General features: G+C 46.1%; 1 protein-coding gene across 13 annotated transcripts in view; it reads left to right on the top strand.

Moving 5' to 3' along the window:
• FHIT (fragile histidine triad diadenosine triphosphatase) overlaps nucleotides 1-24431 on the top strand; it is a 1225929-nt gene that overhangs the window by 917486 nt on the left and 284012 nt on the right. The gene's annotated exons all lie outside the window — the stretch shown is intronic.

Consider the following 24431-nt stretch of genomic DNA (forward strand, 5'->3'; position numbering starts at 1 on the left):
GTAAATGGACAGTGATTCACTCAATGACAGATCATCAGGGACAAAACCCCACAGCATCAGATATAACCAATTTTTTCTTTCTTTCTATACTGTCAGCTCTGACTACAGGAGTAACGGTCATGGCTGGGTGCAGTGCGGCTGGAGCCAAAGCAAGTCAAGGCAGACTTGTGGCCATACTAAGGTCCAGCCACAGAATCCCCTTGTTGCTCAGATGAAAAAGCAAGTCTCATTCATAAGTCCTCACCATGTGCCCTGGCCTACTGGGAAGGGATCACGCTTTGGCTGCTTTTTACTTCAGCTGGGCGGAAGGGTTTATTCCACTCTATTCCTTCTTTTCCCATACTCCTTGCTCTCTCTGACCAGGGGGCTTTTCCTTCCAACTTTTATATGTTGTTCTTCATCTAGACTCCAATTTCCTCTCTCCCTTGTCTTGTCACTATTTGTGAGGAATCTCTCTCCAGTCCATGGAGAACAGATAACAGAAAGAGCCCATTGTCCATTGCCTCTGTAGCAGGGCTGCTATTTTCCCTACCTCACCCCTCCCCACTTAGCGCCCCCCACACCCATTAGCCTATGCTTGTCTCTGTGAGCTTTGAACTTCGGAAACTGCCTTATGCCCACTATTGCCTGTTCAGACTGGAAGTGCTCTCCAGCGTCTTACACAGTAACTTTGCCATTACCAAATACCTGCTCTCTTCAACTGGAGATACCAGGAATTGTACCTAGGATCTTCTATAAGCAATGGCCCTTTCTCTGGTGCGATGCCCTCTTGAATCCCATGCTGTTGAGAAAGGTTATTTGCTGTGTTAATGAATTATCCCATAAGTTCTTGGAGGTGTAGCACACAGATTGAATCCTCACCCAGTATCCGTCAGACACCCGATTCAGCACCTACTGCAGTCTTAAACATTGACAGTTTCACAGTAAAAGGAAGAGCTTTGTCTGTCTTCGGAGCAGGGGAAAGAAAATTGGACTCTGAAATAACAAGCTCCGGGGTCTAGCGGATGTGTCTAGTGGATGTTTGGTGTAATAATCTGGTCTGTCTACATTAAATTCAAACTGGAACAGGCAGGATTTGCCCCTCCCTAGTTAAGAATGCTTTGACCTTCTGTAGCAATGCCATTAAGAGGGAGCCTCTGTTTGTGTCTCTGTGCGCTCTCGGAAATGTTGTACCTAGTGTACTTGTTGGCATTTCACAAACATTAAACGGCAGCAACAGAGATTCCGGCATCGTATTCTCCAGCAACAGAGAACCGCGATCGTATTGCGGTGTCTAATAGTTGCCAATCAGCCACGAGCATTTTCGCTCTTTATTAGCGCCCCACTCTTTCTCTGCCTTTTCTCCGTCAAGGCTCTGACAACGTGGAAAGGCCCCTTTCCCATCCTGGAGCCTTTCGGTGCCTCGAATTGTGTTTGACAGGTGCGTGAGATTGTGTGCATGCACTCTGAGAAAAGGGTAAAGCGACAAGGAGAGGCGCACTGGAGATGTCAGTTCATCGCATCCCTGAACCTGGAATTGGTAACGAAGCCTCTTTGGTGTCACAGAGATGACGTGCCAGAGCTTTTCAGCTTCAAGGGGGAGGCGAGTAGAAAGCTGTTAAGGGCACACCTTCCTTATCATCGCGGCAAAGAGGTTAAAACGAAGGGAGTGATTCTGAATGGGGGGGGCTTTCCATTATTCATCATGTATTTTATTTCTCTGGCAAATCATATCATGATGTGACATTTGGATCATCTTGCTCGGGGGGGGGGGAGGAATCTGGCTCTTTGGACTACAGAGTTGTACAGCTGTCCTGCCTTTAATGGGGGCCAGGGGGTGCTCGACTCTCTGCACACACCCAACTCTCCCGTTAGTTGTCACGCAAAGTCTTGTGTATTTTTTTTCTTAAGGAATACAACAGGAGAGAAGCAGACCCTTCCATTTTCTCTTTGAAAAAGTGTGTCTTGCTCATCACTGTTGGTATATGTAGAATAGTTAAATACCAACTGGGAAGAGTGTTAGCATATACGGTATCTAATCGATTTGAAGTGGCAGGAAATTCCAGGACACCGAATGCTTTGCCTGTTTGTATTTCTGCAAAGCAACAAGCCTACCTTTTATTGAAACTGCAACATTCCCTGTCTCAAGGGAGTGTGCAGGGGGCACATGTGTGGTCTGGCCACTTATTTTCTCCAGATAATCACCCATTTGTTCCATTACATGCAGGGATCTCAGTGTGAATTAGAAGGCACACAGATAAAGCCTCTGCTGGCTAGCGTCCATTTTGGTGATAATAGCAGCTGGGGGAAAAAGCCTCTTACGTTGCCCTGAGCAGTGTTTCTCAAACTGTGGGTCGGGACCCACTAGGTGGGTCGTGAGCCAATTTCAGGTGAGTCTCCATTCATTTCAATATTTTATTTTTAACATATTAGACTTGATGCTACCATGGTATGTGACTGCATTTGGAGAAATGCTACAGATCTGTACTTGTAACAGGCTACTGTAGATGCTGTTAACAATGATAGTCAATTGGACTTACTCCTGGGTAAGTGTGGGTAGGATTACAGTTTAGGATTGTTAAAAATTTTCATGCTCGATGATGTCACTTCTGGTCCTGACATCACTTCAAGTGGGTCCTGACAGATTCTCATTCTAAAAAGTGGGTCCCGGTGCTAAAAGTGTGAGAACCACCAGCCTAGAATATCTCTGACCCTGGTGTTAATGATGTTGGAAGTTAACAGTAACTTGTGCCAGTGCCAAGTTGTTGGGAGACTTATGCTGGATTCCCACTGGCACCCCTATTCACCCCCTGATGGTAGATTGGGTGCTTCCACTGCCACTATTCAGGAGTCTCCTGTGTAGGTGGGCCCTCTGAAGGGCATTGACTTTGGCCAGTACCCAACCTGCCCAACTTCTTACGCCATCCCTATCTGTAACCTCTACTATAAGCAGTGAGGAGGGGGAGGCCCCCCACCCCTTTTGCCCTGTGTGATGGCTATAGCAACAGTGCTGTTGGCAGGGATGATCTAGGCCAGGGATTCTTAACCTTTTTACACTCCCCTTATGGATTGCACAGTCTATTCCCATATCTCCTTTGCCTGACTGTCAAATCATCATCATCATCATCACTAGTCCTATTAACTACCAATATAACTTCAAAAGATGCCAATAGCTTGCTTTTACTTTATGTATGGATAGCTAGGAACAGCTCAATCCATATTGATAACCCTAATCTAACAACAATTTCTTTTTAAATTGCTCAGAGATTGAGTCCCATACCCCCATCATTTGTGGTAGTAGTAGTAGTAACTTTATTGTCATCATGCTACAGCACAACGAAATTTATGCACCTTTGAGATACAAGCATAAATATATACTACAATCCCAACAAGCACACTCTACACACTCACCCGTACATTCTATACGACATACATCATAATATAAAAACAGTATAACAGACCATAATACCCAGGAGCATGGTAACAACTATATCACCTTATTCAACGTAATTATGGGTGTGGGATAAAAACTGTTCCGGAAACGTGTGGTGCGTGCTCTAATAGTTCTGTATCACCTACCCGAAGGCAACAGTTCAAAGAACTTATGAGCCAGATGGAAGGGGTCTCTCAGAATACTATGTGACTTCTGCAGACAGCGAGATGTATAGATGTCCTCCAAAGCTTTGGTCTCCTTAACCCCCCCCCCCGGGGTATGAATACCCCTAGTTAAGAATCCCTACTCTAGGTAATGTGTCTTGCATTCCCTAGCACCTTCCCTTTCAGCACCACCCCGCCCCTGCACAGGGAAAGGAAAGGATGGGGAGAAGATGCATTTGTTAGAATGTGAGCAAATCACTGAGTGCCATTTTTACCTATCTCAGTAGCACAAGGTCTGTGAAAATGTGCAGTTGGAGGATTTGGAGGGATCAAATATATAAGGAAAGCCCTGTTGGATCAGACCAAAGGTTCAACCTGTCATACTTCTGGGAGGCCTACAAGTATGGTATGAAGGCAGCGGGCCACCCCTTCTGTTGCCTCCTACCCCTTCCCCTGCTTCTACCTTCCAGAGTCTGCCCTCTAGTTTAATCCCCAACATGCCTCTGTTCAGAGAGTCACCAACGGCTTCTGACATTGCAGCAAAGCTGCCTGTATAAAATCGCATCACATCAGGATGGATCTTGGTTAAGTCCAGGTTAAAGACCTTCTATTTTGTCTTAGAGGTGCATATTAGTTTCTTTCTAATCTGACAGTATTATTACCTCTTTTCCACCCAGGCAGGAATTTGAGGACCCGTTCTGTGGCAACAGTGAGTTGCAAGTCAATACAGCAAATAAGTAATAGCCTGTGGAACTGTCTGATTTACAGTCATTTAAACAAGGCAGAAAAACCCGCTCCAAATTTCCTCCTCCGATCTCTTTTTCAAGGCTCTTATTGCTTCTAAATAGCTTCTTCCAAGCTTATTATGTAGTGCTATAGAGAAAGGGAGAAAGAAAAGCTGAACCGAGCTGCACACATCTTGTTCTGAAAATGGTAAAATAATAGTAATTTATCTTTGCTAAATTTTAGCCTCCATACAAAAGGACAGCAGAAATTCCTTCTCACAACGTGCACTTTGTAGATTCAGTTGTGGATCAGAATAAGTAAAGTCAGGAAGGGAAGTTAATTGAGGTGAATTAAATCTGTTCCTATGGTTTGGCTTCGGTTTTGTTTGAATTTTTTTTTTTTACTCATGACAATATTAGTATACTGTTTTTCAAACAGAATGCAAATCAAAGGGCATCAAATGCTTGACATGGAAATTTTGTAGATCTTTGGGGATTTTTGAAAGCAAAAAATTTCTTTGCAGCTAGACGATGATGCCCAGATAAATCCCCAAGTACAGTCAACTTTGTCTTATACGAGAGTTATGTTCCAAAGTCAGCATGTAAGGCGAAAACTGCATATGCTCAAAATGACCATTAAATCCAAAAAAAATGCCTTTAGGTGGGACCTCGGTATCCGTGGGGGTCTGTTCTTGGACCCCACATGGATGCTGAAGTTCATGGATAATTAAATCCACAGTCACCCCACCTGAGCCCTCCAGCTCTCAGAATAGTTTATATGGCATAGAAACACACTTCTGGTTTCCCTTAGGAAACTAGATGTATCTTTTTTCAGTCAAAAAGGCCATTCTGAAGCCAAAAGAGGCAGCAGGTGGATGCATGCTGTCTCTGCAGGCTTCAGAAAGCCCTCTGGAGGCAGCCGGAGCTGTGCTGGGACGCATGTAGAGTCTGGGAACCCGTGTAGAGCCAGGTCCATGGATGAATAATCTGTTGATATGGAAGCCTCACCTGTACTGTCCCTTTATAAACTAAAATCATCTACTTGGCATCTACTTGGTGAGTTTGATGGTGGGTAGAATCCCCTGCTTGCGCTCTCTCTCTCTCTCTCTCTCTCTCTCTCTCATTTTCTGAGTGCATATATGTGAATTTATGCACATAAAATACATGTAAGCTGTAGGCTGACAGTACTTCCAAAAAAGTGAAAACTCTGTTTTAAAAACAAGAGTTGGTCCCTTCAGAAGTCTTGCATGTATTTTAATGTCCCTTCTTCTACCCAACAGTCATCAACCCAGAGCATAATGGGTGCTGTTTCATTTTTAGAGTGATCTCAGTCTTGAACTCAGGAGCATGAAGATTCTCGCAGAAGGCTTTGGAAGTGACTCATCTGTTTAAAAAATGCTGCTGCTCCATGCCATGACAGGTGCCATGGCCAGGGGGTGAAATCACTTGATTTAATGCACCTTGCACTAGCCATCTGTTAAATTATGCTGGGTTGTTTTTTTTAAATTAATTTATATATATGTCAAGTTGTTGATAGTTTGGCTGAGCAATTCAAAGGAAAATTATTCTTTTCTCAAGTGCCATATTTTGAAACAAAAGCCATGTTCTCACTATGTGTGTTGATTTAAACATGTAAAAGAAGAAATGAGATTGCACTTATGGCCATTCTCCAATCTCCTTGCAGTCACCAGCAGATCTATATGGGTTTTACATGCATAGGAGAGTCAGGATGGTGTAGTGGTTCAGTAGTTGGGCTTAGACCTGGAAAATCCAGGTTCAAATCCCTGCTCACCCACAAAGCTTTGTGGGTGACCTTGGACCAGTCACTCTCTCAGCCTTACCTACCTCACAGGGTTGTTGTGAGGGCAAAAACAGGGAAGAAACCCTGAGCTCCTTGGAAGAAGGGCAGTATAAACATGTGAAAAAAACTCTATAGGAACAATCGTGAACCCTGATTCCAATTCTGTGGACGAGCCAATGCACATTAAGCTGTGTGTATGGAGACTAGAGCCCCTTTCCACCTTTTGGAACATTGAGGGCTCTAGTCTTGGGCAGTTCTTCAGAGATGGGAAGTAGTGTAGCAGTAGAACACACAATTTGCATGCAGAAGGTCACTGATTCAATCCCCAGCATAACCAGGTAGGGCTCAGGAAGACCATGGCTGAAAAGAGCCACTGCTAGTCATTGTGAACTAAGTGTGCTAGATCAGGATTTCTCAACATTTATCCCCTGCTGTACCACTTCAGATGATCCACCTGTTGGAAGTCCTAGCAGAAGGTAACTGGTGATTATGTCATCACCAATTACTCCTGGGTTGAGAGGCCGGATGTGACATGACAAATATCAGCAAGAGGCTCAGGGTGGACAGGAGGGCTTTTTAGAGTGTGTGAAAAGCCAAGCCTCCTACTGTTGTTTGTCATATCACATGCCTCTTCTCACTGCTAGGCAAGCAGTGAGCTGGGCGTCATCTCAGATGTTCAGTGATCACACAACTACCACCAGACACTGCCTCAAGTACTACTGGTGGTACCTGTACCTAACCCTGTACCACCAGTTGAGAAACACTGTGCTAGATGGACTTGTGGTCTTATTCAGAAGCAAAAAACAGCCTCAGACATTTAAACCTGTGGAATGTGTGAAGGTTGGAGGTCAAGCCAGCATGCAGGATCCCCTTTCCTGTTATCTGTTCAGACAATCCACACAGTGAAGGGGCAAACCAAGATGAAGTTGAATCTATTGACCCTTTAGAAGAGATGCAAGACAGCATGCATTATATTGTAAGGGTCAGCTTTATCTGAAAGTAGCTGCTGATTACCATATGACCGCTGATAACTCTTACATTTTAGCCAGCAGAAAGCAAATGGCCTGATCCTATTCAACCCAGCATAGTATCTTTTCCAGTGGGTGTTTGCTGTTGTCTCCCTTTATAGTGTTTAGAATCTGTGAGCCTTTTTGAGACAGGGAACCATATTTTTCCTATGTAAACTGCTTTGTTGTGGAAAACCAGCATATAAATATTCTTAATAACAATAACAGCAATAGTAAGAATTAACCCATGGGAAGCCCAATCCTAGCCAGCACTGGTGCAGTGGGGCTGCCTGCCCCATGGTGTAACCAGCGCTGGCAGGCTAGAGGTCTCCTAAGGGAACATTATCCTAAGGGATCAGGGAACATTTGTCAAGCCCCAACCTGCTCAATGGGGCTACTTGGATCTGCACCTGCAAAATCACTGCTGCAAGGCTTTCAGGCCCTGGAAAGAGGTAAGGATATGGTGGAAGTCTCCTCTGCCTACCCGCCCCCCCCAAAGGACTGAATTCGGAGAAATATGACCCTATATACAGTTTTCCTGTGTTCAAGTTTTTCTTTTTTTTTTCTTCTCCTGCCAGGACATTCATGTTTTGATAACACAGGCCAACACACGTTTTGCTTCCTTAAACGTTACACCAATTCCGTTACAACAATGATAACGTTTTACATTGGTGTAAAACGTTACACCGATGATATGAATTTGGGGTGCCGATTCAAAAAATGGCATCCGTTTTGCCATATCACTTCTAGTTTTGGAGACACGGCATAACCTCATTAGTGAATGGTGCAAGCAGCTTCTTCATGAGGAAGTTGCTTGAACCATTCAGTAATGAGACTATACTATATCTCCAAAACTAGACGTGATAGGGCGAAATGGATGCCATTTTTTGGAATCGGCACCCCAAATTCATATCAAACCACCATTAAGTTTGGGAAAAACTTTTCTGACCCTCAATTTTGTAGGCCTGGGTAATTAGCCCAGGTTGAGTTTGTGTATGTGCTTTTGAAGACCTACAGTACTGTTGGCAACCTTCAGTCTCGAAAGACTATGGTATCGCGCTCTGAATGGTGGTTCTGGAACAGCGTCTAGTGTGGCTGAAAAGGCCAATTCAGGAGTGAGTTCACTTGCCTTCTTTTTCTTTCACTCTTTTTGTATCTTAGTTAAGCTCCAGTTTGCTGGGATGCAGGGAGCTGTTAGGCTGATTGCAATAATGTGGTAGAATCATAATCCCTTCCCTTGTGAGAGAAAGGCGGAGAAAAGGCAAACTGGTCGAAAGATTCTCAAGGTTAAAGAAAAAATGCATGCATTTAAGTTGGCCTCACAGTGACTGCTAAATTCCAAAAGTATCCAGACCTCTGTAAGGCTTTTTTATGTCCACCACCCAAGAGTGTATTCTGAGTTGGAACTTTGATCATCCTGCATCTCCTTTCTCTCCAAATCAAATTTGAATTGGCAGAAACTCTACTTAACTTTCTAGGCCTGTGGTATCTCTGCTGGAGTAACCTAAGCTCAATCCTAACCAGGTCTTCAGCACTGACATACCTGTGCCAATGGGGCATGTGATGCATCCTGCAGTTGTGTGCAGGGTGACCAGATGTCATAACCACAAAAGAGAACAAGGCACCCCCAAATGTAGGACATCCAAGAAAAATGTAGGACATAACAAAATAAAAGCTAAAAACACACATATATTGATTTCATGTGGTTGATTTAAACACTACTTATTATTAAATTTAAAACTAGATTGCATATCACTTATTACATTACATATAATTTATTAATTACAAGAAAGCTAATTACATTGCAACTGCCTGCACAGGCTGGGTTGGCAACCTTCAGTCTCGAAAGACTATGGTATAAGCCTACAGCACCTGGTATTCCCAGGCGTCTCCCATCCAAGTACTAACCAGGCCTGACCCTGCTTAGCTTCCAAGATCGGGCATGTGCAGGGTAACAGTTGGGCCTGCTCACAGGGAAAAGGAGGACATTTAAGTTATTTTGCAGGACACGAGGCTAAAAAAAAGAATGTCCAAGGACATCTGGTCACCCTGGTTAGTGGCAGTCACAAGGGAGTATTTGGTAAGGGATTATGTGTTCCCTTACCTTGGAACTTCATTACCCTTACCTTGGTGCTGGAAAGTTGGTTAGGATTGCTCCTCTAGTCCCGCACTGTGATGAGGCTGACAATTGCCACCTTGCATACTTTTCACTGCCTTTTAGACCAACCAAGGGCAGAACTAGATGCACTTTGGGTAACAGTGCTGTGTGGTGCCCAAAGTGGTCACAAAGTTGCAAGCTATAAATGCACCTTGTGCCTTTGAAAGTGAAAACTTACTGCTAGTATGTTTTTAGCTTACAAGTTTCAAAGATGGCTAATGTTTGTTCTTGGTGAATGTGAGTCCCCTATGCATGTTAGATGCTCTGGTTACCTGGAGATGGGCAGACGCAGTGAGATAAATTCACCCAGCATTCAGGCTTATCTCGGCAATCGTAGATCGTGCCCTTTCATTTACCAAGTTGTACTTCAAGATCCTGGTCCTTGTCCGTGATTGAGCTCTGCTTGACCCAAGTAAGAGGGAATGGGAGAGAGTAAAGGTCACCAGATGGAACGCTGGGTGCAGCACTACTCTGAGCTATATTCCAGAGAAAATGTAGTCACCGAAGAAGCACTGAACAACATTGAGTGCCTGCCTGTGCTGGAAGAGCTTGACAGTGAACCAACCCTAGAAGAACTTCACGTGGCCCTGGACTCCCTTGCCTTTGGCAAGGCACCTGGAAAAGACAGCATCCCTGCTGAAGTCCTAAAATGCTGCAAAGAGATCATCGTCACTGAGCTGCATGAAATCCTCTGTCTCTGCTGGAGAGAAGGTGGAGTACCTCAAGACATGAGGGATGCAAACATCATCACGCTGTACAAGAACAAAGGTGACAGGGGTGACTGCAACAACTACCGTGGCATCTCTCTCCTTAGCGTTGTAGGAAAGCTGTTTGCCCGAGTTGTACTAAAGAGGCTCCAGGTACTTGCAGAGAGCGTCTATCCAGAATCGCAGTGTGGATTCCGAGCCAACAGGTCCACCACTGATATGGTATTCTCCCTTAGACAACTGCAGGAGAAATGCAGGGAACAACGACAGCCACTCTTTATAGCCTTCATAGATCTCACAAAGGCTTTCGACCTGGTCAGCAGAGACGGCCTCTTCAAGATTCTCCCCAAGATTGGATGTCCACCCAGGCTCCTCAGCATCATCAGATCTTTCCACAAGGACATGAAGGGCACTGTTGTTTTCGATGGCTCCACATCAGACCCTTTTGACATCCGAAGCGGAGTGAAGCAGGGCTGTGTTCTTGCACCAACCTTGTTTGGGATCTTCTTCGCTGTCCTGCTGAAGCAGGCCTTTGGAACTGCAACAGAAGGCATCTATCTCCGGACCAGATCAGACGGAAAGCTCTTCAACCTCTCCAGACTGAGAGCAAAATCCAAAGTCCAGCTGAAATGTCTGCGTGACTTCCTCTTTGCCGACGATGCAGCTGTCACTACCCACTCTGCCAAAGATCTCCAGCAGCTCATGGATCGTTTTAGCAAGGCCTGCCAAGATTTTGGACTGACAATCAGCCTGAAGAAAACACAGGTCATGGTTCAGGATGTGGACTCACCTCCCTGCATTACAATTTCTGAGCATGAACTGGAGGTTGTCCATGACTTTGTGTACCTTGGCTCAACGATCTCCGACACTCATTCTCTCGATACCGAGCTAAACAAGCGCATCGGTAAAGCAGCTACCACGTTTTCCAGACTCACAAAGAGAGTCTGGTCCAACAAGAAGCTGACGGAACAAACCAAGATCCAGGTCTACAGAGCTTGCGTCCTGAGTACACTTCTGTACTGCAGCGAGTCATGGACTCTTCGCTCACAACAGGAGAGGAAACTGAGCGCTTTCCACATGCGCTGCCTCCGACGCATCCTCGGCATCACCTGGCAGGACAAAGTTCCTAACAACACAGTCCTGGAACGTGCTGGAATCCCTAGCATGTATTCACTGCTGAAACAGAGACGCCTGCGTTGGCTTGGTCATGTCGTGAGAATGGATGATGGCCGGATCCCAAAGGATCTCCTCTATGGAGAACTCGTGCAAGGAAAGCGCCCTACAGGTAGACCACAGCTGCGATACAAGGACATCTGCAAGAGGGATCTGAAGGCCTTAGGGATGGACCTCAACAAGTGGGAAACCCTGGCCTCTGAGCGGCCCGCTTGGAGTCAGGCTGTGCAGCATGGCCTTTCCCAGTTTGAAGAGACACTTTGCCAACAGTCTGAGGCTAAGAGGCAAAGAAGGAAGGCCCATAGCCAGGGAGACAGACCAGGGACAGACTGCACTTGCTCCCGGTGTGGAAGGGATTGTCACTCCCGGATTGGCCTTTTCAGCCACACTAGACGCTGTGCCAGAACCACCTTTCAGAGCGCGATACCATAGTCTATCGAGACTGAAGGTTGCCAATAAAAGGTCACCTTTACGTTCCATGGGACCTATCACAGATCCATCATTCAGATCATCCTCTAGGCTACACTGAATTATGAATGACCATAGCAGTCTCCCTAGAACCAATTTGAAACTGCCTGAAACATTTTATTTTAGAAAATGTAATGCATACAAGCGCACTCTATTTATGGCGTCCCCACTTAATTTGAGGCATTTGGTCAAATGCCTATAAATATCTTCTCCCTACAGCTTCTGCATACAACTCTATAGTTCTATAGATGGCTGCTGTTCCATGACATTATGGCACAGCATAGTCCTGTTATTTTTCATGCACTTAACAGCACAAGTAGGCAATCATGACCTCTCAGCTCAGCAATTAGGACCAGGCTGGTGCTTTTTGTGTATGCTTACATTACACTTGCTTTTCTGAGAGAAAAGATCAGCAGAAGGTGAGAAGGTATACGATCTCAGCTTAGCTAATTGTTTTAGCCTTGAATCCACAGTGCAAATTGGTTGCATCAGATGCACAGTCCAATTCTAGTGCATGCGATTGCTGGTGAGATCTCGCTCCTCCTTCTCTTGAACTGTCCCATCAGTTTACAGTTTTATCTCAGCCTGTTAAACTGGCCTTCATTGAGTCAGCCTATTCATCTAGCCCAGTAGTGCCAAACATAAGGCTGTTACCACTGGAAGAGATTTCTCTGGCCCCTATTATAATTGGAGTCTCTCATATCTTGAACTTATGAACAAGATTTGCACATTTTTTTCCCGTCATTTGCAGCTAATGAGTTTCTGTATGAAAACAAAGTGCTTATTTCTGGCCATCGTCTGCTTAATGATATCACTTCCTGCTTACTGATGTCACTTCCATCTCTCAGCAGGCACCATGAATGCTATTCGGCTCACTATAGTAAATGAGTTTGACATCCTGATCTAGCTTAACCACTGACTCAACCCAACATGGCTCCGGGACTCAAATATTCCATGCAAATGTATGCAAGACTTTTGCAAACCATCGTATTGATTGGTTGCACCGAGGCTGGCCAACTGAGGCCAACTGAAGAGGTTGCCTCAGGCGACAGATTAGTGGGGTTGCAATCATCTCTGTCTGCCTGCTTGCTTCCACCGCTCCTTCTTCTCCTACCTGGATCGAGGCCCCAATCCTGTCCAACTTTCCAGCGCTGACACAGCCTTTCCCAACAGGACATGCGCTACATCCCAAAGTGTGTGTGTGTGTGGGGGGGGGGGGAGTCTTGGAGGCCTCCTCTAGGTAAGGGAATGTTTGCTTTCTTATCTTGGGACTGCATTGCAGCTGCATCGGAGCTGGAAAGTTGGATAGGATTGGGCCCTGAAAAGGGAGAGAGGAAGAGGAAAGGTGGTGGGGAGGAGGATGCGGAGGACGCTCCTACACAGGAGAATGGGAGGAGCAAAGCCAGGCATATCATTGGGGGCAACATTTGGCTGCCTCAGGGGTCAGGAGTTCTTGGGCCAGTCTGGATTGCAAAGTACCTGGTAGCAGCCAAGCCTTGCTGTGGCTTCCATTCCTCCTCATCCAAAGGCACCCAAGTTTGCTCTCAGTTTGAGGATGGAGAAGCAGTGGTAATAGGGCACTCCAAGCACCCACTGCCTCCCCCTAGCCCCTAGATACCCCACAACTCTTATTTTAGGAAAAGGGAAGGCACCAGCAGTGGTGGCTCAAGGTGCTTCAGGCCCCAGTGAAACAGCTTTTCCTTGCTAAGATTGCAGTGGAAGGGCAGCTCCAGAACCCTTGCGTGGAAATGAGATTCTTTGTGGCCAGCAGAAGGTACCCTGGGGGTGGGGGTGGGGGGTGGAATGTTCCACTAGGATCTGGAGTGCTCTGAGCAGCTGTCTCTGCTAGTGCATTTCCCTGCCCCAAAGTGTCAATGCGTCAGGGTGCCTTGAGACCAGGGGAAAGGGACACAGTGAGCAATAGAAGTAGCTTGCAGGATTAAGGGGAACACAATTCACTTGCACTCATTTGCACACAATCAGAATTGTGCTCACCCTAATTTTGCATGCAAGAAATCAGTTGGGGTGTCTGATATCTCAAGCTCTCCTGATGGTTTTTCTCATGACAATCTAGCCTAAACTATACCTGATACAGTCCACTCTGGGCATCAGTGCCCCTTCTACATGAGATCCAGTGCTACATGAGATCTTCTAAACGAGAGGTGCCAAGGATTGAACCTGGGACTTTCTGAATGTGTAGCATGTGCTCCACCAATGAGTTATGGCAGATCACCTCTGGATGTCCTCTGTGACCTTTTGGCCTTGCGAAGAGAGTGTGCTCAGACTCAGCCAGAAATACACCTGGCATATTTCAGTGTCAGACCTGGTTAGTTTTAATGGTGCCTTGGACAACTGGCAAGCTTTGGTGGTATTTGACAGTTAAGGAGGTGTCACCACCCTATACTTTTACACAGGACCAGCAGATAATGGATATGACTGAGCATCAGACTTGTTCCAAGGATAGTTGGCACAGCACTTTAAAAAAAAAAAAAAAGACAGCCCATGACAATCCCCTGAGCTATCCAGTCTCCTGTTTGATTGATTTTAATTGCTTTTAAAATGTAGGGAGCTATAAAATTTAATGTCTGTTTAGACAAGGTCAGCTGTAAGGGAGGAAAAGGGGAAGAAACACACCCAGCATTCTCTTCCCTGACATTGCCTAAGTGACATGCCTAATCATGAGTGTGAAGAAGGATGGCTGAAAGCTCTGTTAAGGTTTTAATGCAGGGATTCTCAAACAGAGAGGTGAGGAGGCGATGCGGATTTGCTCGCTGAGGTTGTAAAGCTCAGGCTCATGCCATTGACAGCTGTGTCTGGAGCCACACCAGGGGTATATGCTCTCAGTAGGATCCCTGGGGGCCACTGCAGTAGCTGGAGCTGGAAGTACAGCAGTTTCTGTACCAGAAGACAGGACACTTCCTATTTATGGCTCCTATATATGACCTGGTCTTTCTGGCCAATTACAGGGACCGATGTTGCACACTTTCCCTTGAGTTCCTAACAAGGGCTCTGAGTTCTGAATATACGCAGTTCGTTAATGGCTTTGTTGACTCTGAAATCAGGAAGCTCCCAGGATTTGGCTTGTTTAGAAGTTGAAATCTGCTGACCAAAGCAATGTCAAGGAATTTTCTAAAATGGAAACTAAAGGTACGCTTCTTGTAAACTGACCAGCTAGAGCAGGGGTGTCCAAACTTTTTGGCAGCAGGGCCACATCATCTCTCTGATGTTGTGTTGGGGGCCAAATTAATTTACATTTCAAATTTGAATAAATTTACATAAATGAATATATTAGAGATGGAACTTGTATGAATGAATGAAGATCTTGCAATAGCTCATGGCCTATAAAAATCCTTGCACAAAGCAAGGCTAGCCTTTCCTTCACTGCCGCTGCTACATCACAGATGTGAAACAGCAAGCAGTGGAGGGAACCCTTGTCCCACAGCTCATGCGAGAGGTGAGAGTGTGAACAGTCATCTTCACACTGAGAGCAGTTGCATCAGGCCAGCAAGGGCTCCAGCAAGTCTCTGGAGGGCCAGATGCTCATTGGAGACTGGGGGCTCCCTGAGAGCCAGATTGTGAGTCCCTGAGGGCCGCAAGTGGCCCCCAGACCGGGTTTTGGGCACCCCTGAGCTAGAGAATGGGATGGTGGTTGCTCTGATGAACCAAAGTTGGACCTTTCCTGTAAAGTGGGTGGGATCTGAGGCACCTTGTCATCAGCGCAATACAAAATGCCTTGAGACTGGCCTGAATCATGTTCACCTGGCATGTGCCCGGCACCACTGCTCCCATTCCGTGTTGTCTGGTGTGTCGCTTCAGAAAGCATAGTATGGAGGCAGTGGCAGCCTCACATGTGTTTTACCACTGATGTATAGGAGCCCTCTCTCCAAGGAGATGAAGTTGTGGTGTGGTAGAGAAAAAACTTTGAGGAAAGAGTGGCTTGAGCTGAATGGATTTAAGAATAAGAATGAAATGTCCTGATGAATGCCTAGCAATTAGACTAGCAATCTTTTCTCATGGGAGCTGGAAAGGGTAATGTATTTTTTTTAAAAAGACTCTAATGGAAAGTCTGTTGGTGCATTATGGAGAAATCCTCTGCTGAGTCTTGCCTGGGGTTGACCTGCTATTAAATGAAAGGGGCAAATGCCCCAGGCCTCGTGCACCTCTAGGACTGTGTGGAAGCCTCTCCGAGGCTCCTGACGCGGTTGGAAACTGTGATTTCAGTTTGCTGGAAGCACAGTTTAAAGCATTGGGGAAGCTCTAGGAGGCTTCCCCAATGCCTCCTGGAGTCACGTGAAGCTTCATGAGCTCCAGGTAAGTAGGGGAGGCGGATTTGCTCACTGGGGGGTGGTGGCATCTCACGGGGGTGCCATCACAGACCTTTGCCCCAGGGCGCAGGGCAAGGGAGGTCCACCACTGGGTCTTGTACTCATAATCCAATTGGAAAGGAACCCAGGAAAAAGCATTGGACTTAAGTGGAATCTGCCAGACACCTTTGACCCTGGTAGCATCAGAAGCTATGCTTGATACCAAATACATAAACAGGAGTTTCCAGGTACATTAGATCAGAAATTAAACCCATTAACCTCAGAGGAAGCAACGCAATAGGAAAACCTATTCCTTGGGGTTCTTTCCACCTCCTTTCCACCCCACACATTTGCTCTCGCTTGTACAGCTGCCTGGCAGCTTCTCTATAGGGATTTCATTAAAAAAGGTAATATTAATATTAACTTTGTGTCTTTTTTGCTTTATTATATTTCTTCAGAACAAGTAGTAAATTTGCCATTGCCAAATTGAGATTTTTTTTTCCCCTCCCAGCTGTAAAATTTATCTCCACTCATTTGCCATGAGAATTTGCCCCTTAGGAGTGGTTTGAACAGAATCCCAGGTGTTTAATGTTGTTCACCTAATGAAGGCACAACTCCTCTCGCAAACAACCATTGAACTCTGGCACCCTTCATGAATATTGAGAAGGCAGCCACGTTTAAAATGCACGTTGTAGTGACTGACTCTATAAACTGCCTCTCCCCAAGCCACGACACTCTATGAATATATTTTGTGCTACAAATATTTGTTTTTTCCCCCCATTCATATCTTGCTCCGCTTTCAGAAACTGTTAATATTGAGTGTAGTGCTGAAAGGCCAGCTCGGTAGCCATTTAAGGTGGTTACTGAACAAATATGTTTTTAAGAGCCGGTCTATAGTTCCAATTTCACCAATGAGCCATGTATTCAGTGGCCTCAAACAAGCTGCTCTTCTCTCTATACACCTGGCCCATGCTGTATCCAGCGTTGGAACCGAGCAGTCTGGAGGTTTCCTTGGGGTAAGGGAACATTTGTTCTCTTGCCCTATGTAGAGCGCCCGCCTGCCCAATGGGGCGACTTGTATCTGCACCAGCAAAATCACTGGCTGAAGTCCAAGAAGCCCAGTGACTGAGGAAAAGGCTTGGGAGGGGGAATAGGATAGAGTGGAGGTCTCCTTTGCTGATCCTGCCCCTCCCAGGCCTGACCTGCCCCTCTTCACCCTCCTCATGCCTCATTACACCCCCTGCCCTCCCTCCACCCTTGCGTCACTCAGAGCAGCTCTGTTGGGCACAGCTCTGGATCTGGCACTGACAGTATCTCCAGGTCTCACTCCATCGGTGGCACTCCTCAGACCCACTGCTAGTGGTTGTCGACTGGCAGTGGGGGCAGGGCAGAACAAAGTGATTCAGGGTGTTGAGGATCTCAGCAGCGCTCGTGAAGGCTGAATTGTGACCCCCCTCATCCTGGCTCAGACCCATCCCCAGAGGCTCCTCAGAACTAAGCCAGCAAAATAACTGGCTTCAGTCTCAGGAGACCCATGTGGAACAGGCAGCTTTTGGAAAGGTAAGTAAAAAATTTCATTACTTACCTCTCTCAGCTGGCCTGGTCCTCAGCCAGCCTGCAGGATGCAGAAGATACTTTGTCAGTGACTCTGCACCATTTAGGCTGGCAAAGAAGAGGATTGGGTTGTTTGAAAAGTTACACTGAGCAAGGCAGAATCTCCAGATCTCAAAGATGGGAACAACCTTCATACAGGAGAAGCTACTCCCAAAGTGATGCAAGTTGAAAACCGTTTAGGGATTTAGGGTTAATCACCATTGTTCTGTGGATTGGTAGAAGAAGAATTTTTGGAGGTCTTGGACCGTGAAGATCAACAAAGCATATTGTAGCATGTATTCCACTGTAGTTTTGAGACAACTGGGAGAGTTAGGGTTAGGCGATGACTAGGATTTGAGGTTCCTGGTTGGTGTGGTCATAAGCTAGACTTCTAACTTCGTTTTAATGCCGTTTTTGCATCTGAATTAATATAATAAATGTCAATGTTGAATAGAATAAGGTCACATTTTACTACTTTGACCAGAAGTGTAATCTTCCAAGATTCAGTTTTATTACTGTTATAGCAGTCAAGGCAGGATAAGGTCACAGATATTTCTTTCGGAATGATGTAATATATGAAGATATACTTTGTGCCAGCTTTGTCTTCTGCATGCAGTCTGGATATACACCGTGGAATGTATAAAGCAGAGAGGTATTTTTTTTCCCCCTTCGAAAATTGACGTAGCAGGTTGGCATTATTTTGCTAAAATCTGAAAATGTGTCTACGTTCACTTTATTACCCTGTTAAGGCTTTTGCATCTGTACTCAAGACATAACTTTCTAGCAGTGAAGTTAATTAAACACTTCAGCTGCTTGCCAGGGGTAATGACAGGCACATTTTCACTAGGAATGTGTAAGTTGGTGTCCCTCGATAAAAGAAAAGGCTTTGATCCATGCTGGCTAAATCATAAGTCGTCAACTGCCTTCCACAGGTTTAGGGTTACTGTAGATGCCCTGGGGACATGTGCATTACAGCATGCATGTGCTCCCCCAACAGGTGTATTTTCAAGACTTGAAAATGTGGTCAAGTGGTCAAGGGTTCTCAAACTTCTCAGGAGTAAACCACCTGAGATACGTCTGTGGTGGTTGGTTGGCAACCTTCAGTCTTGAAAGACTATGGTATAAGCCTACAGCACTTGGTATTCCCAGGCGGTCTCCCATCCCAGTACTAACCAGGCCTGACCCTGCTTAGCTTCCGAGATCAGATGAGATCAGATATGGGAGTGGAGAAAAAGGCAGCAACACGATCCCGAGGATTGTTGTGGGGGTAGGGGGGCTTTTTTCTAACACATCTTACCTCCTCCTGGGGTCTAGGGGGTGCAAGGAGCCCTGTGGATCACTCTGCATGGCTCCCCCAGCTTGTAGAAAGTGAAAATAGTTACCGAAACCCACTTCCAGGTTGTGATTGCGAAACCAGAAGTGGGTTGTGATTGCTATTTTCATTTTTTAGAAGCTGCAGAGAGCCTTGCAGAGCACTCTGCAGGGCTCCCCACACCCCCGAACCCCAGCAGGAGGTAAGATGTGTTAGAAAAGAACCACTGCACCTACAGCAACACGATCCTGGGGATTGTGTCGCTGCCTTTCCCCTTCCCCTGCCCCTTAAGGGGGCCAAGGCTAGGGCTCTTGGGCTGGGGCATTGTGACATTCCAGTTTGAGAACCACTGGGCTATTAGGAGAAAGGGGAAGAGGAATAACGAATGACTTCACACTCAGAAGGTTGTGTGTGGGCTAAGAAGGGGTTTCTCAAGGAGAATTAATACAATTGGCAAAGGTGAGAGGACATAGTACAAGAACTGAAACAAGTTCAAATGGGTAGAAACTGCAAGAGAGAGATTCCAATTGGACATCAGGAAGACGTTCTTGACGGTAATGATGGTTTGGTTGTGGAACAGATTGCCAAGTGAGGTAGTGAATTCTCCTTCACTGGAGGTCTTCAAGCAGAGGCTCAACAAGTACCTGCTGGAGTTGCTCTAAAGAGAACTAGATGACCTTGTGAGTCCCTTCCAACACTTATGATTCTATGATTTTAATTAATAAGCACATGCAGCTGCACAATTAGTTCTGGGTATGGATGGCTCTGACCTGCAACACTTAATAGTTCAGCCAGTTTTGTCAGGGTGGGAAGTAGATTATGCAGATGGTCAGCCTGGGGGAATCACAAGAAAGCCTGGCAGGACATGGAAAGGGCAACAAAAAATGAAGGAGAAAGATGCCACAGACATGCAAATCAGGCCTTCTCTGCAGAGGAAATGGGATTCTTAGGCGAGGCTGGGCTTGAACTGAAGAAAACAAGCAAGAGGAAGCCCTTAGTGACATAAAGAAAGGAACTGTACCTCTTCCTGAAGTTGGGGGGGGGGGAGGACACCTCAGATTGGGCTACTGTTATCTAGAAGGGACAAAGCACAAGGGCAGCAAGGCTTCTTGATGCAATCGAGCCAACAAGCTCCACTTTCCCTGACTGTGTTAATTTATTTGATGCCATAGCAATCATGAAGCCTCTGCTTCCATCACCTGGGGAAACCTGACCTAAGCATCCCGACTCCGTCAGATTAAACAAGGTAACCGGAGTGTGGGGAAAAATCTTTGGGTTCTCTTCAGAGCCCCCCTTCTTCTCTTAGTAAAGGGTAGAAATAAAGATAGGACCTCTGCTCTTGGGAGATTACGCCCTTAATGATTCAACAAGGTGACAGATAGCTTAGAAACAGGATGACAGAAGAGGTTAGAAAAGTGAAAGGCTTTTTCAATTCCCAGGAACAGAGGTGCTCCAATTCGAGAGTGGGAAAGGTTACCTGCAAGGAGGTTATTGACCCCACGGTGGTTCAAAGGAAAAATGTGGGTGGACCAAGGTGAAGACCTCAGATTGCAAGAGGGGAGGGCAGGTCAGGCAATTCACTTTCCATGTCCTCATTCAGATTGTAATAGCCTGTTCTGCATGGCCACTCATGGGAAGGCAGCCACCGCTTGGGCAACCTTCCTAAATTCATCCTGACTTTTGAAAAGGTGACAATGGCTCTCAGCCAGCTTCGCAGGTCTGCTGGGAGTATCCTATTATTATAGCTCATTGGGAAGTTGTCAGGAGGGAGGACACTGCTATTGTTCTGTAGCTGTGAACACGTTGCTCTCATTCTTTCTTTGCGGTTCGGGGAATTTGGCATGAGCTGTAGTAAAACTGCCAGTTGCAATGATTTACCCGTGCACATAGCATACACTCTCAGAAAAATGGTTCCCAATGCCAGTTTCAGTGTTAGTTGGCAACCTTCAGTCTCGAGAGACTATGGTATAAGCCTACAGCACCTGGTATTCCTAGGTGGTCTCCCATCCTAGTACTAACCAGGCCTGACCCTGCTTAGCTTCCAAGATCAGACAAGATCAGGCATGTGCAGGGTAACAGTTGCTGTGTAACACAACAGGTTTCCGATAGGGATTCTTCCCAATCCTAACCTGAGATGCCTGGGGCTGAACCTGCAGAGTGCATGCTCCACCTGCGGAGTAGGCATGCCCTCTTGTGTCCCCTTGTTCAGTTTTCACTTTAAGCCCACTTTCTTCGCTGGAAAGGGATCCTAGCTCATTGCATACAAATCTTTTCTGCAAATGCTTGAACTTGGTTGTTGGGTATGGAAGAAAGAAAAATGAGAAGGGTTGAAAGGCATGGCCGCAATCTACATCAGGGTTAAATTCTGTAAACCCCAAATATCTTTTTTAACAAATAAATGGCTACCGCTGCATCCTGCAGGCATCCTTTTGTCCCCTTCCCCCAAGGAAAGACCCAGGCCCCGCAATGGGGCTTTTCAAGTCTGCGCCAGCTATTTTCCCAGCACAAACTTGGGAGCCTCCGTGTCAGGCTTTTCAGCCTGACACAGAGGGTAGGATCTGGTGGCCTCTGCTGGTCCCACCCCCCTATTGCCCATTCCACCTTCCCCTGCTCCAGAACACCCCACCCTACCCCGAAAGACCCCATCGCCACCCAACAGTCTTACCTTCCTCCAGTGGCTATGCAGCATCCTCCTCCCAGCACTGGGCCAGTGTTGACTGGCCCTGGCCCAGCAGCAGTGCTCCTTAATCTATGTGTTGTTGGCATCCTTCAGTCTTGGAAGACTATGGTATCGTGCTCTGAATAGTCGTTCTGGAACAGTGTCCTCTCCAGTGCGCGAAGCCTGGGTAAAGCAGGTATGGAGGATAGGCTGTTTCCCATGCAGCAAATCCCCCCTCTCTGTGTCGCTGAAATGGTCCAATGGAAAGGCAGAGGCCAATACGGTGGGTTCCAGCAGCGTCGCAGGGGTTGCCACAACGTGACTGTGTTCAGCCATGAGCTGCCTCAGGGACTCCGGCTCCGAATTTTGCCTCGAGGTTGACTCCTGAAGCCTCTTCCATAACTGGATGTAGCCACAAGGCAGTGGAGGTTTGGGATTAGAGTTTTCCTTCTCTCAGATGAGCTGCCTTCCCAGGCTAATGAGTCCCATTTACCCGGTGGCTGTTTAGTCGCCTCTTACGACAAGTACAGCCAAACTGAGGGTACTTAGTCCTTAATCTAAAAGTGCTGTGAATATGCTTTACAGCACATTTATGACACCTAGCGTTAGCGCTGGGCTCCACGCCAATGCTGATGACCCATGGGATTGGGCCCTAAGTTTCCTTTATTACAGGCCTCCTGTTGGGGATTTGTGTACATAGAACATGATTACTTCCCATTGCGTAGAAATTACTGCAAATTTTTCTCTTCTTGTTTTTCTTACCCTTGCTCACTTGGCCTCTCCTGTCTTCCTTCCACTTGTTTTGGCGGAAACCATTTTCAATGCTGCCTGGATAAAGTTCCCAACAGATGGAAGCAATTTCTCCTACAGCCGAAGTGGAAATGCTTTGCCTTTACAGGCTGAGGAAGTCTTGAGTTTCATACTGTGGTGCTAATATTTAGCATAAGGGAAGGAGTGGGGAGGCGAGATGGCCATTTTTTACTTAAGAACATGGACAGATGGTTCCTAAGTGAAATCTGCTCCATGTAGGAATGTGATAACAATTGACTGACACGAGATGACATTTGTGACTGTCTGATTTTCATTAGGATGCTATAAAGGAATTCTTCTTGCAATGCCTGGATGAGTTTGTCTGAATGTCTATCCAATGGGATTATCAACCTCAACGCCCAACACTGAGAATGGTTGTGTGTGTCTTTGGTAGGGGCTGAACCCGAAAGAATGAGTGACTCGTTCTGCCTGCAGAGTGATGTGCAAAGGCCAAACTTGCACCTCTTTTCTCTGTTAGTCATTGCTTTCTAGCACTGTGCAAAATTAATCCAAGCCTGGATATTCTGTATCTGAATTATATCTGACACAGCCTCCCATAGACACTTGCACTACCTGGTCTTGTAAACTGTCACTGAATGAGATTCCAGGCTCTTTCTAGTTGAATAAGCTGATGTTATAATTGTATGTACAGGCACCCCCTCCCCCCATATCCATGGATCCTGTATCCCCGGATTCACTTATGCCGGGGATACACTGATCACTTATGCCCGGATGCTTTCCACCCAGGACATCCATTACTTAACTATTTTCCTTTACTGTGGCACCAAGCACTCATATATTTTCCTTTGTAGCCTATTATAGAATGCTAGATGAGGACTGCAAGAAGCAGTCAGCTAGGACTATAGAGAAGGGAGACTCATTGTTGGCAACCTTCAGTCTCAAAGACTATGGTATCGTGCTCTGAAAGGTGGTTCTGGAACAGCGTCTAGTGTGGCTGAAAAGGCCGATTTGGGAGTGACAATCCCTTCCACACCGGGAGCAAGTGCAGTCTGTCCCTGGTCTGTCTCCCAGGCTGTGGGCCTTCCTTCTTTGCCTCTTTGCCTCAGACTGTTGGCCAAGTGTCTCTTCAAACTGGGAAAGGCCATGCTGCACAGCCTGCCTCCATGCAGGCCGCTCAGAGGCCAGGGTTTCCCACCTGTTGAGGTCCACTCCTAAGGCCTTCAGATCCCTCTTGCAGATGTCCTTGTATCGGAGACTAAGTAAACATTAACAGGAAGCTTCCTGTTAGTGTTCCCTTCGTCTCCATCCTCTAGCATTCTGGCCAATTGCTTCTCGCATTCCTCTTCTAGTGTTCTATAACAGGCTACAAAGGGAGAGACATGAGTGCTTGGCAGTGACTAGGGTTTGCGTCACCTGGTGTGGGAGACCAGCAAGTCACCCCCATGCCCCCGGCAGTGGGTGTGGTGATGAGCCATCACCTCATCCCCTCTTGTTTTTTGGCTATAACTTTTTTATAGTATAGAGATGTTTCAAGGCGGTTTGTTTCATTGCATTCTGTGCAATGAAACATTGCATTGAATGTTATTGCATTGAATGTTATTCAGTATAGTTCAAAAAGTTACATTGAATGATATGAAACAGGATGGTATTATTTGTAAATACCAAGATTTAAAAAATTTTGACCAGAGGGGGTATCACCCCTCCATACACATCACCCGGTGCAGCCCGCACCCCCTACACCTCCTAGTGACAGAGCTGGTGCTTAGCCCCACAGTAAGTATAGAGTTCACTTTTATGCACAGTTTTGGTATCTGTGGGTATCTGACTGGGTATCTGACTGGGAATGTATCCTCCGCAGATACAAGGGGATTACTGTAATTCATGATGTTTAATCTAAGGCTACAATTTTAGGTTTACTGGAGAAGAAATCTGTTTGTACTCAGTCTGATGAACTTCGGAATAAATGTCCATTGAAATTAATGCATTTGTACATTTAGATCCTGTCTATCCCTGAAAACACCCGCAAAGTGGCTCACAATGATAGCAAAAAATGCAACCTATCAAAACCAATGGAAATAATTTAAAAGCCAACATACGGCACTCTGTTGACTATTAGCAAATTACTCTGGGCTTTGGTGAACTTTGGCTCTTGCCCACATTAGATTTGTTATGCACGC

The sequence above is a fragment of the Tiliqua scincoides genome, chromosome 2 (genome assembly GCF_035046505.1).
Source record: "Tiliqua scincoides isolate rTilSci1 chromosome 2, rTilSci1.hap2, whole genome shotgun sequence".
NCBI classification, from domain to species: Eukaryota; Metazoa; Chordata; class Lepidosauria; order Squamata; family Scincidae; genus Tiliqua; species Tiliqua scincoides.